This window comes from Pinus tabuliformis, chromosome 1_2 (genome assembly GCF_031772625.1).
Source record: "Pinus tabuliformis cultivar Carrire ecotype Pingquan chromosome 1_2, CPIR1, whole genome shotgun sequence".
Lineage (NCBI taxonomy): Eukaryota > Viridiplantae > Streptophyta > Pinopsida > Pinales > Pinaceae > Pinus > Pinus tabuliformis.
In genome coordinates this window covers 1,181,587,619-1,181,600,647 of record NC_142298.1, presented here as the reverse complement: position 1 = coordinate 1,181,600,647, position 13,029 = coordinate 1,181,587,619, and positions in this window count along the sequence as shown.

Below are 13,029 nucleotides of genomic sequence, written 5' to 3'. Positions count from 1 at the left end.
GTCTATTCTTTCTGTTCAGAAAGTGGATGAGTCGATTGGCATCCTCAAACATATCACCCAATTCTTCCTTTACTTTTTAGATAGCTCCAGTAGCTACCTTTACTAGTTCTATTTGCTCAAATATAACTTGAATTGATGGCCAAATATCATTGACAGAGTCAATGATATTGGCCCAAAGCATTTCTTTGGTCTGTCCTAGTGGTTTTTGCAATGTCAAATATTTCTCCAGGACCTTAATTTTCTCACCCATCCTTAGGGCTTTCTGTGTTTCTTCTCTTTGTTGAATTTGGGCAAGCTTACAGTCAGTTTCTAAGCTTGCCACTTTCTCCTTTAGCCTTTTGAGCTCTGTTTCCTGGATGGACATTTCCTCCATGGCTTTTACTAACTCTGTTGTTTTCTCTATAGATGTACCTACTGCTGTAGACTCAATTGTGACTGGTAGTGTTGTGGCAGGTGGAGCTGTTGGTGCCAAAGATGATGCTAATGTAGAAGGAACTGCAGTTGTTAATGTGGGAATGGCAGTTGTGGAAGTTGTTGCCAGGTCACTTTATTTGGACTGAATCAAAATGTCCAACTCCTTCTCTGACTCTTTCAATTGGTCATTTAGCTTTAGGACCAAGTCCATGAGCTCTTCATGTCCTTTTTGTGCCTCCAGGACTTCTGTTGTTTGTGGGTGATGTAATGGTGGAACCTTGAGTTGCTTCTTTAAAGCAGCTATGTCATCATTCTTCTTCTTTATCAATTTTTCAGTTGCCTTTACATCTTTGGAATCGTGTCCCAATTCAATGACTAAGTCCTCTAAGGACTTGATTCTGGTGTCTTTGGCCTTTGAAGAGGCCTTCTCCAATTGGAACTGTGTTGATATGTTATTCAGGGAATTTTGCAATTGGTGAGCTGTGATGGCTTTCCCTATCAAGGTGGAGTAAATCATCTCCCCTGTCTGCTTGTGCAGCTTAATCTGGTCAATAGGATGGATGTCCTTTGCCAATACTTCGAAATCTATCTTTCTGAAGTCTGTTGTTGTTCTCGGTTGCTGAGTAGTGGGTTTCATAAATGTCATTTACATCTTCCCTTCTTTTACATCATAGGCTGACATAAGCCTTGTTTGATTGGTAGGGGCCATCTTTAAGTACTATGCATAAGTTTGGGCTTTTAGCGTCTCATTTCTGGATTTTATGTCCTTGTATCTTTCTCTGATGTCTTGGTCTTTGTTGACTGGCATCCTGAATGAGGACACTTCAACACTCTGTTTCCTTTCCAACATCTGAGTGTGTGATGTGGAAGGTTCTAGTGTGCCCCCAAAGGGAGTGGCATGCCTGCTTCCTTCTCTTTCTGTGCTGGTGGCCCCAACTATTTCTTCTGTGAATTCCTGTTCAGAGATAGGATTTATCCTTTGTCTTTTAACCAGGTTGGTCTCTGCATAGGCCTATAATGTGGCTTTGCCTGAAGTAGTGTCTTCTTCCCTGTTTCTTTTGAGGTTCTTATCCTCATTTAGAGGAGTTTGCAATACTGGGGGAGTACTCATGATGGGCTCTGGTATACTTGTTTGAGTTAGCTCTTCTTATAGCTCTGGTTTTTCTAACTCTTCTTGTACCTGGGATTCTTCTTCTACATGTGATTCACTTTGTGCCTATGATTCTCCTTGTGCCTGTGATTCTTCTTGGGCTTGAGATTCTCCTGGCACCTGCAGGAAATAACCCTCATCAAGTTGTTTCTCTAGATCAATTAGAGTATTTTCAACAGCAACTTCAGTCTTATCCCTATCCACTAAAGTATTCTCCATCCATTCCAATTGATTTTCATATTTTTCTATTTCAGGGATTCGGTGGTGAATGTAGGGAGGCATCTTGTTTTTCTATCTTCTGTTGCAGATGAAGTCCAAGAGATCATATCTCCACATGAATCTTTGTTTTAGGTTAAGCCTTTAAAGGATTTTCTCTGCTTCCTTTCCAGCTTCTTATTTATTACATACAAAGGGGCCTAGTTGATCTTTGATTCTGAGCTGGGCCTTATTTTTGGCTTTGACAAAATGTACCTCATCTGAATTGATTATCTTCCTATAGTACTCCAGAGCAAATAACCTCATTGGGAGGCATCTGGGTAGTTTATATGCGGCTAGCTCACAGCCATAAATCCTAATTTCAATGTGGTTTTGGTACAAGTACCAATCCCCCACTTTGTGCTATTTTGAGAGTTTTAGGATCCTCCTTATATCTGAACTGATTCTTGGAGGAGGGCTTCCTAGTAGCATTGTCACAATGGGATGTACAAATAGGTCTATGAAGTCTGTATATGGATATGAAGAGTCATGCTTATGGATTAAAGGAGTCCATAAAATCACTGACCTAAGGTGACTTTTTGTATCAAGCTTTTGGAGAGTAAAGGGGAACTTATCAGCTTGGTGGTATAAGAAAAGGTGGTACAAAACTAAGGAATAATTAAAGACTCTCTCATTAATCATCCTTAGAAATTGGTCATGCATCCTATCAGCTATAAACTTGGCATAATCATAAATGACAGCAGGAGGTTGTCCTGGAGTAAAGATGGACATGAAAGCCAGGATGATTTCATCTATATACTCACTAGTGGTGTAACCTAAGACATTAGAAATCATTGCTACAAGTCTTGACCAAATGAGGAAAATATGGTGGCCACATATGGAGGAGGATCTTTTAGGATATGATTTTCCTCCCTGATGAAGGTTTGGAACATCTCAGCAAGTTTTTCAGTGGTAAGCTTGGAGAAATGGTCTAATAGGTCTCCAATTGAAATAGAGGTTAGATTTTGCACTGGTTGAAGTTGCAACATTTCATTTATTGATTCAGCAGTGATGGTAAAAGGTACAGTCTGGTTTGGGGACATCACTACTCTTTGACTGAGAATGTAGTTTGCATGGAAATAATGAACAATTTCTGGAAAGATGTGCACCTCAGGGAATTGATACTTGGGTAAATTGGACTCCTAGAGACCAATTTTATCAGAGTGGTTCAGGTATTGATCTCTATATCGACAGTATAGCTTAAGAGGGGATTCAAGGACAGAGGTGTCCTTGATTTGGAAATCTTTATCAGCAAGGGGAAGGTGGTCCAGGTCTAGGTGAGGAGTAGAAATGGGTCTGACATCCATGGAAATTGGGGCAGCCATTCTTAGTTCTTGTGGATTTGAGAATGGGGGAGGTAAATTGTAAGTTTTTTAGGGAAAAGGTGCTTCAATTCTAGGTGGGTTTTAAGTTATCAGAGTTTCTCTTTAATTTCAATTAAGAAAACTTAGTGACTGGTTCAGAAATTGACAGGGTTTTTAATGGATTCTGGCTTAAACACCTGGAATTGAAGAAAATTGGGTCTGAATTAGGTAACTGGCAACTATGAACAGTTGAAAAGGCTACGAGCAGGCTAGAAGGCGATCTGGAAGCCTCGTAGTGTCTTCAGGGTGCAATTGTACATGGGTTGACAACTTGAACGTTTGTAGATGCGTGCATGGAAGTTTTACAGTTAAAAAAAATGATAAAAACAATAATTGGGGGCTTTTTTGGCTTTATGCATGAAAGTGAATTTGGCAGGTACTGGTGTACAGTGGTCATTTGTCGCGTATCTGGGTGAACAGTGGTTGTTTTTGCATGTAGCAAGCTGGCGGTAAGTGGTTTGCTTCGCAAAGCTTTTGGATGATGGGCGGTATTGGAGGGAGGCCACCGGATTCCATTCATTGAGCACCATGTCGCCTTGGGGGCCCAGCGGAAAACAACGCCTTTCAGGTGGGTAACGTTTCGATTTTGGGCCCTTCCAAAATCAACAGGGGCCGTCAGATGGGGAGGGGAGAGATTGTGTGGTGGTCGGGCAATGGATGAGCCCCACAAATGGGTAACTATATGGGATCATTTTGCCTATTGTTTCCATTTAATCCACCATTCTCCATAGTTTTGTGCATGTTTTTGAATATATTTATGTTAACTGAGTGAATGGGGATAGTCACTTTACCACAAAGTCTAATGAGTGTTTATTGCAGATTTTTGGACATTTTTGGACCAAGACCAGGCATTTATGAGCATATTGACAGCCAAAACTCGAAGAAACTAGGCTGAGGACTTATAGGAAGGGTGTCCCCCCCATTAATGACCCCTTCCTCGAGTTCTCCACCAGGAGCTTGGAGTTCAAAGGCCACCACATCAATGATTACAAGAGCAGCCGAGCAAGTCTAGTGAAGTTGTTGTTATCTGTAGTTTTAGGCAGCCAAGTTCCTTAAGTTTAGGAGGAATATTGGGAGTCCTCACTTGTATAAATAAGAAGGCCTCAGGCCTCAGTAGGTTAGCTATTAAAAATCTATTTTCGCACTTTAGTGCAACCCTGCATTCAGCTCATTTTCGAGCTCTTTCTGTAGACAGTTTTGTGATGTGACTATTATTTTTTTATCAATGAAGATAAATCCAGCCTTGAACCAAAACTGATATTTCTAAGGGGGTTGTAGCTCTTGGGGTTGGGCCCAACCCAAGTGCCCATTACCTCCTTTTTGTATTTATATGTGTTTTTCTTGCATTCATGAAATAATTTATGTTGTTTAGATTAAATCTTGCTTTGTTACTTAGGTTGTTTTTTATGATTAGAAGAGTTGTTCTAGTTTTAGGTTGATTAGATAGTTTGCTACAATAATAGAAGAAGATCCACAAAAATGTTACCAAGCAGGCCTTGATCTCCTTTCTCCCTCTGTGGGACCTTGAATTGAGACCAAGGCACTCTTGCTGCCACCAAAACACTGTTTTTGCTTTCCAATGCAATTGCTAGTGAGATATTTTGAGTTGGAGAAGTTAATGTTAGTTGTATTTACATTCTTAGATTTGTTCTTGTTCAAATTCCATGGCTTTCTTGCATAATTTCCTGTCCATAAAGTTCTGTTCAACACTTTTCTCGTTTTTAGGTTAGAATTAGGTTAAAATAGGTAAAACTCTGTTTTTTTAGTTCTCCTTGAATCAGTTTTCAGAAGAAGGTGTGCAGCTCAATTGAATACCATCACAGCTTATCATCCTTTCATCACCTAACTTGCTCCAGTCCATCTCTCAAGGTTTTCCCCACTCATTCGCCACATTTTCCCAAACTGCCCTATTTGCTACATTCATGTGCAAAATAGCTTCCTTGACCTTTTGAACAAATCCAACCATCTCTTTCACGTTTGAACTTCAATGACAGAGTCCTAGACCCTCCAACACCTCCATTCAACCTTCATTTTCTTTTTTCCCACCATTTTCCTCCTCCAAACCTCCAAAAATACTTTCGGCCTCCTCTTGTGGAACTTCCTATAGAATTTCTTGTAGATCGCCTGTAGTCTTTTGGTAGAAGTTCATGCGAGCGATTTTTCAAAGTATGATCGCAATGGAAATATCTAGAAGGGTGATAGGGATGCCTTAGGTCCTCTCCACACCTTCCTCATCATCTGCAACAGCCAGCTCCATCTCCCTTCACCACCAAACCTCTGCACAGTCACAAATAGCTAAAACACAACCATAATAATTCCACATAAAATTGCTCGAAAGTACAAAAAGATGGTTCTTCCACATTTTCCTTTAGAATTAGTGTAAGTACATGCATTTTACCTTAATAGTAGTCCATGGAATCCATTCCAGTAGTTTCGACTCTTTTTCTGGCAAAGGTAAGGTTAGTGGGTAAAACTAGGGTTTGCTAGGGTTTGCATTTCCTTCTAAGCTTTCATCTTCTTTCTGCAAGTAGAATAGCCTCCTTTGAGTTAGATTTCTTCCATCACAGCTAAAAGCTTCTTTTGAGAACTCAAAGATGTTGGCTTAAGCTCCTAACGAACTTGTGCCAGCTGATCAAGTGACAGCCTGCATTAAGAGCTAGTACTTATGCATACAGCACCATCACTTCCAGGTTTGTTACGAACTACCAAGTTGATAAAGGTAAAGTAGGGAGTCCCAGGAGTTGCAGTATCATTGCTGCAATACTAGAGCTCACCATCTTTTTGGCGCCATTACTGGGGAAGCGTCAGAGTATTTTGTGATTACTTCTTTTCTTCTATTTTATACTACAACCTTCTGCTAAGTAGTTTATTTCAGCGAAAGTAGAGTAGTTGTTTTCAATTCTGCACTTTCAATTCTGCAAACGTAGATTCATCATTTCCTTCTTTCATTTCAATTCCGCAATTTCATTTCAACAAGTGTAGATTATCTATTTCATGCTTTCATTTCAATTCTGCAATTTCATTTCAACAAGAATAGATTAGCTATTTCCTGCTTTGATTTCAATTCCACAATTTCATTTCAGCAAAATAGATTAGTTCTTTCCTGCTTTCATTTCAATTCTGCATTTTCATTTCAGCAATATAGATTAGTCCTTTCCTGCTTTCATTTCAATTCTGCATTTTCATTTCAGCAAGATAGACTTTAGTTAGTTGCAATTTGTTGTTTAATCCATTCTAGTTTTGTAGGTACAAGCAGAAAAAGAAACAAAAAATTTTACCCAAAAAAGAGATTTCCTTTCATGCCTCGTAGGAATAGAGACAATTCAGGAAAATTCCTACCCAACACCCTCACCACATCATTAAGCCACCCTTCTCTCTTCTTTGGTGGCAGTGATCCAGATGAACTTATAGGTGAACCTCCAGAGATATACGAAGATCCTATAACAGAAAAAGAGCAACAAACCATTCCTCCTAAGACCATGGCTGAAAACAGAAATGGTAGAGGAAATGGGGAGAGAATAGAAGGTACCTTTCCCATCCGAGAGACCAATGGGGACATAAAGATAAAAAACATAAGTCCCTCAACCTTACCTCACTTCCATGGATTGACTACTGAATACACTGATACCTTCTTGTTTGAGTTTATTGTCCTTTGTTGAACCTATGACTATGCAAAAGACGAGAAAAAGTTGAAACTCTTTCCCTCTACCCTCAAGGATGCAACACTATGCTGGTTCATGGGGTTACCTAGAAAGAGTATCACAACTTGGGCTCAGATGCAGTAGGCCTTTAACAACAAATATCGGGACTACTATAGGTCAAAGGATACGAAAGAAGAAATCTTTCGAATGACCATGGGGAGTGATGAATCTTTAGAAGACTATGAAGAGAGGTTTCAACTCAGTTATAAAAGGGCCAGGTGCACACTTGACCCCAAATCTTTGAAGTTGGTTCTGCTCAGATGAGTCCCTGAATACCTTCTAGATACCCTCCATTTGCTGGCTGGGGGAGACATCTACTAGCTACCTTATGATGACATAAATACTATGTTTAGAAACCATTCTAGGGCAGCTAGAAAAAGAGGTAGGGGAAGTCAACTTCTACCCAGTACCCCCTTATCTAGTTCATTCCTTAAAAACAAATTTGTAAATCAGATGGAAGATTTCAAAAGCAAGATGAGACGGACCATTGTCATGCAAATGGATACCTTGTGAATCCAAAAGAAGCAAGAGGAAGCTGAGAGCGCTTTGGTCATCTTTTGTCCCAGATGCACTAGAAAGCATCCTAGGAACAAGTGTCCATTGCACTTCGTAGAAGTGTGTTTTGTCTATGAAGAAGACCATCCTACAAATCAGTGCCCATCCTTACCCAGATTTAAAGCTATGTACCAAGGGGCTGAAGGAGCCATTAAACCACTCTACTTCATGAACCAAAGGAGGCCACATGGACCCAGACCCTACCAGCAGGGAATGCAAGGGACATCCCAGACTTATTACAACCCCAATCAAGCCACTCCCATGCCTTCTTGGGGTCCCCCTACTCATCCTTCCTGGTACACACCCCCTCCTTGGTCATATCCATCTCAATACCATACTCAACCTGCTAGTCATTCGTTTCATTCTCATGCTCAGCCACAACCTCAGTGGAATGTACCTCATCAGGGGTGGAGGCCCCAATACAACTCTCCTCCCACTCTTTTGCCTCCACCACCTGCTCAACCACAACCATTACCTCCTGTTCCTCCAAGACAACCCCATATACCTGCTCAACTGAACCCGAACCCCAATAACAGACAGACCCAGCAAGTATATTTTTAGAGAAACAACATGCCCTACCTATGCTATGGAGATTTAGGAGATCAACATGCTATCTGGGAAGGTCCTCCCAGACAACCAACCTCCTCCTAAGGAGGATGAAGAAGAGAAACAGGAAAGTGAACCAAAAGCCATTCCACCCTTTCCTAAGAGACTAACTAGAACCACACAACTGACCCCAAAAGAAACTAAACTCCTGGGTGAACTGAAACAGTTATGTGTAAAAATGCCACTTCTCCAGGCCATAAAAGATGTACCAATCTACAACAATTTGATCAAACAGAAGTGTTTCAGGAACCCAGGCAGGCGCTAGAGAGATGCCCCAACTATCAATGTCATAGGACAACTGTCCAACCTGATGTTGGGGTAGGTAATCTGTCCAAAATATCTGGACCCTGTGAGTCCTATAGTCAATGTCCACATCAATGGCACCATAATCCCCCACACCTTGATTGATCTAGGGGCTACCATTAACGTAATGACCAGGAACACTATGTTCAAACTCAACCTTTAGGGTTCCCTAAGAAAGACCTCAACAGTACTGCAGTTGGAAGATCGCTCCACTGTGACTCCTGAGGGGATTGTGGAAGCTGTCATGGTATCCATTGATTCCTGGGAGTACCCTGCTGACTTCTTGGTTCTTCGGCCAAAGGAAAAGCTCACTGGGTATCCTCTCATCCAGGGAAGGCCTTAGTTAGCCACTGTAGATGCTTACATTAGTTGTCGAGCTAGGAGCATGACCGTCAAGAATGGGCAGATGTCCAAGCAGCGAATTCTATATCCTCCTGCCCAACCTCTGCTAAAACATGACCTACCTCTCTCGTTGGAGGAGGAATATGAAGATGAAGTCTACTCCACACCATTATGCATAATGGAAGCTACCAAGGTGGGTCCTCAAACCAAGTATGATCTTATTCATGATTTGATTCGAAATTCGCCCCCCAATGAGTTGCAGTTAGAAGAGTTGGTGGAAGAAACCCAAGCCAATGCTTCAGTTGATCTCTGTGTGGCTGATTTGACCTCTCTCCGAGTTAATAATGTGGAATTTGGCCCAGAAAAAACCTTGAGGATCAACTCAGCCCTATCCATCTCTCAAGAGAAAGAGTTGTGTAGCTTATTGAGCGGCCATTTGGATTTGCTTGGAGCTATAAGGAGATGAAGGGAGTCCACCCTTTAGTATGTACTCATCACATTTACATTAAAGAGGATGTAAACCAGTCAGGCAGCCTCAAAGGAGGATGAATCTAGCCCTCAAGGACATTGTCGAAGAATAACTACAAAAGCTACTGGATGCAGGATTCATCTACCCCATCTCTGACAGTGAATGGGTTTCTCCTTTGGTTCTAGTGCCAAAGAAAAACGGGAACTGGAGGATCTGTGTAGATTATCGAGAGCTTAACAAAACCACCAAGAAGGACCATTTCCCTTTGCCTTTCATAGATCAAGTGTTAGATGGCCTAGCAGGGAAGAAGTTCTTTTCCTTCCTAGATGGGTTTAGCAGGTACAACCATATCCAAATCAGTTCGGAAGACCAAGATAAGACCACTTTCACTTGTCCATGGGGTACCTTTTCCTACCAAGTCCTTCCCTTTGAGTTGTGCAATGCTCCTGCCACTTTCCAGAGAGAAGTACTGAGCATATTTACTGAGTTGGTTCATGAGTCAGTGGAAATCTATATGGATGAATTTACCCCTTATGGTTCTAACTTCCAAGAATCCTTGACTAACCTAAGCAATGTTTTAGACAAGTGTATTAAAATGATCCTGTCCCTCAGTCCTGATAAATGTGAATTCCTAAAGACAGAAGGGACCATTCTAGGTCATACAATTTCTCAACGAGGATTACAAGTGGATCCCAACAAGATTACTATCATCCAAAGGGTCCCACCTCCTTAAAAGGTAAGAGATGTTCAGATTTTTATAGGCTTAGCAGGGTATTATAGAAGATTCATTAAGGATTTTAGCAAGCTAGCCTCTCCATTATTTGGTTTTTTGGGAAAAGATGCTAAGTTCATATGGACTGACAACTGTCAAGAGGCTCTAGATGCTTTGAAAGGTAAGCTGGTAACTGCCCCAATCTTGAGAGGACCAAACTGGGCCCTACCTTTCCACATTCACATAGATGCCTCGAACAAAACTATAGGAGTATCCCTAGGACAAGTTGAAGAGAAGCTACTGTATGCCATATATTTTGTCAGTAAAAACATGTCCAAGGCAGAATTAAACTACATTGTAACCGAAAAAGAGCTCTTGGTTGTAGTCCATTCCCTAAACAAGTTCAGACACTACATTGCTGGCTATCAAACATTCGTACATACTAATCATGCTACAATTAGGTATTTGATGAATAAACCTAATGTACATGGTCGTATCATTAGATGGTTACTTTTATTGCAGCAATTTGATCTGACCATTGTTGACAAGCCAAGTAAGGAAAATGTTGTTGCTGATTTTCTGTCTAGACTAGATCTGCCTGCAAGTGAAGAAGGGATGGTGGATGATCAAATGCCCAACGAACATCTATTTGCTATTTCAGTACTCTCTCCATGGTTTGCTGATATAGCAAATTATTTGGTTTCAGCACAATTCCTGCCACACCTGTCCTCAAAAGAGAAGAGCAAGATCGTGAGGAAAAGTGCCCCATTCATTTGGATTGGGAACAAACTTTTCAAGCTTGGCCCGGATCAGATTTGAGGCCATGTGTCAGGGAGGGGGAAGTTTTCAACATCCTCCTAACCTTTCATGATGGGCCCTGTGGGGGCCACTTTGCAGCAAAGAGGATTGCCTTCCAAATTTTGCGGGCAGGGTACTATTGGCCCACTCTTCATCAAGATGTCAGGAGATACATCAGCCAATGTGACCGATGTCAAAGGATGGGGAAAGATACTCCAAAGGATGAGATGCCCCTACAGCCTTAAGTGACTTTCGAGCCATTTGAGAAGTGGGGCATGGACTTTGTGGGCCTTGTCAACCCTCCTTCAAAATAGAAGTCTTACATCATTGTCTGCATAGATTACCTAACAAAGTGGGAAGAAACAAAGGCAATCAAAGCAGCAACAGAAGAAAAAGTAGCTGAGTTTTTGAGGGAAAATATCTTCTACAAGTTTGGCTATCCGAGAGAATTAATCACAGATCAAGAAAGTCAGTTTACCTCCAATCTGATTGAAGACTTGCTCACACATCACAAGATTAAGCACAGAACTTCCACCCCTTATCATCTGCGAGCAAATGGACAGGTGTAAGTCACTAATAGAGCTTTGGAAGGGATTTTGACTAAGGTGGTGAGCAGTAGCAGAAAATATTGGGCAGACCGATTGGTTGAGGCCACCTGGGCCTATAACACTACTTGGAAAACTACCACAGGTTTCACACCCTATGAGTTGGTCTATGGGAAGAAGGCTTTGTTGTCCATAGAATTTGAATATAACACATTAAGGCTGTCAGCTCAGCTGGACCTAGACCTCAGCCATGCACAAAAATAAAGATTACTTCAGCTAAATGTATTAGATGAACAAAGAATGTAGACTCTTCTCCACTCAAAGGTATTCCAGCTTCAAAGAAAAATATGGCATGACCGACACCTCAAAGAGAAACAATTTCAGCCATGAGATTGGGCGCTATTGTATGATTCAAGGTACAAAGATTTCAAGGGCAAGATGAGGACCAGATGGTTTGGACCATATACAGTAGAAAAATGCAATGACAATGGTTCAGTCTTTGTCCGGACCATTGATGAAGAAGCCATCCCCATCCTCGTCAATGGGAATCGATTGAAAATCTGCAGGAAGCCCCTTTCCAAGCAGGAGTTCATTGAAACTCTGGGTAAATCAGTGTTGGTAGTGGAGCAGGTCCCTGTCTCCACTCCACCCACACCCTGAGCCAAAAAAAAAAAAAAAAAACAGAAAAAATAGAGAAAAATGAAAATGGAATAAAAGATCCCTGGGTGAAAACCTCTTGGAGGTACCCAGGGTAGGTAGTGAGGGTGAAAACCTCTTGGAGGTGCCCCAGCTGTCTCAAAAAAAAAAAACTAACTTCTTTTGAATAAATTGCAGGTTGCAGGAAGGTCATTGCCGGTTGTAGGAGGGTTGCACAAGAGGAAAAGACATGACATGCTGCATACACCCTTCACAGTCCATCACCCCATCACTGTTATCCTTTCCCAAGTTTTGGTCTCATTTGTTCTGAAATTTCACATCCTACAGGAAACTCTGTGTTTTCTACAGGAGGATCCTGTAGAAATTACAGGAAGGCCAAAATCCATTTTAAAACAGAACCCGAGGGTTGGAAATTCATCTAGCAGCCCTATGAACCTATTTACCACCATCCATCTTCCCATTTCACCATTCCATCCCTATACACCTACATCTCCACTCATTTTTTGTGTCCCTGCATAGCCACATACAGAAATTTTGTTTCTGTCATCCTGCAAACACACAGCAAAAAGAAAAATGATGACAAATAAAGGCAGCAACATTTTTACTCATCCCTACCTGATACCCTCCAACTGTGATTTCTTTTCAATTGAAGACCTTCTTCAGCAGTTTTAGCCCTACTCACATATTAGCTTGAATTTCAAGAGGAGAAGCAGCTACAGGAAATCCTACAGGATTCCTGTAGTAGCTGATCCCTTTGAAAAACATACTCCAGAGACAGGGTCAGCGCAGCAAGACATATGAAGCATGCAAGGAGAAATGTTTGAATGGGAGATCATCATAAAAAACCCAAGGCCAAGCATGCAGAGCGCAAGCAGCAACAACAATGAGGAAACGAAGTGCCAAAATCTGAAATATGCATAACACAACAATGACTGAGCAGGTAAGTGCCTAAACCTATTCCTCGATTGCATGAATAATATTTGAAAACTGCATGAACTATGGGAATGGTCAATTACGTGGAATCGGTGGCCAGATAACTAGCCACCCTCATTCAGTTCACATACCTTTGTGGAATTCAGTTGAGCCACGTCCAAATTCAAACTGCTGATCAGATACGCAGTCAGCATGTGTGGCATGTCAACTTGGGAAGAAGGCATT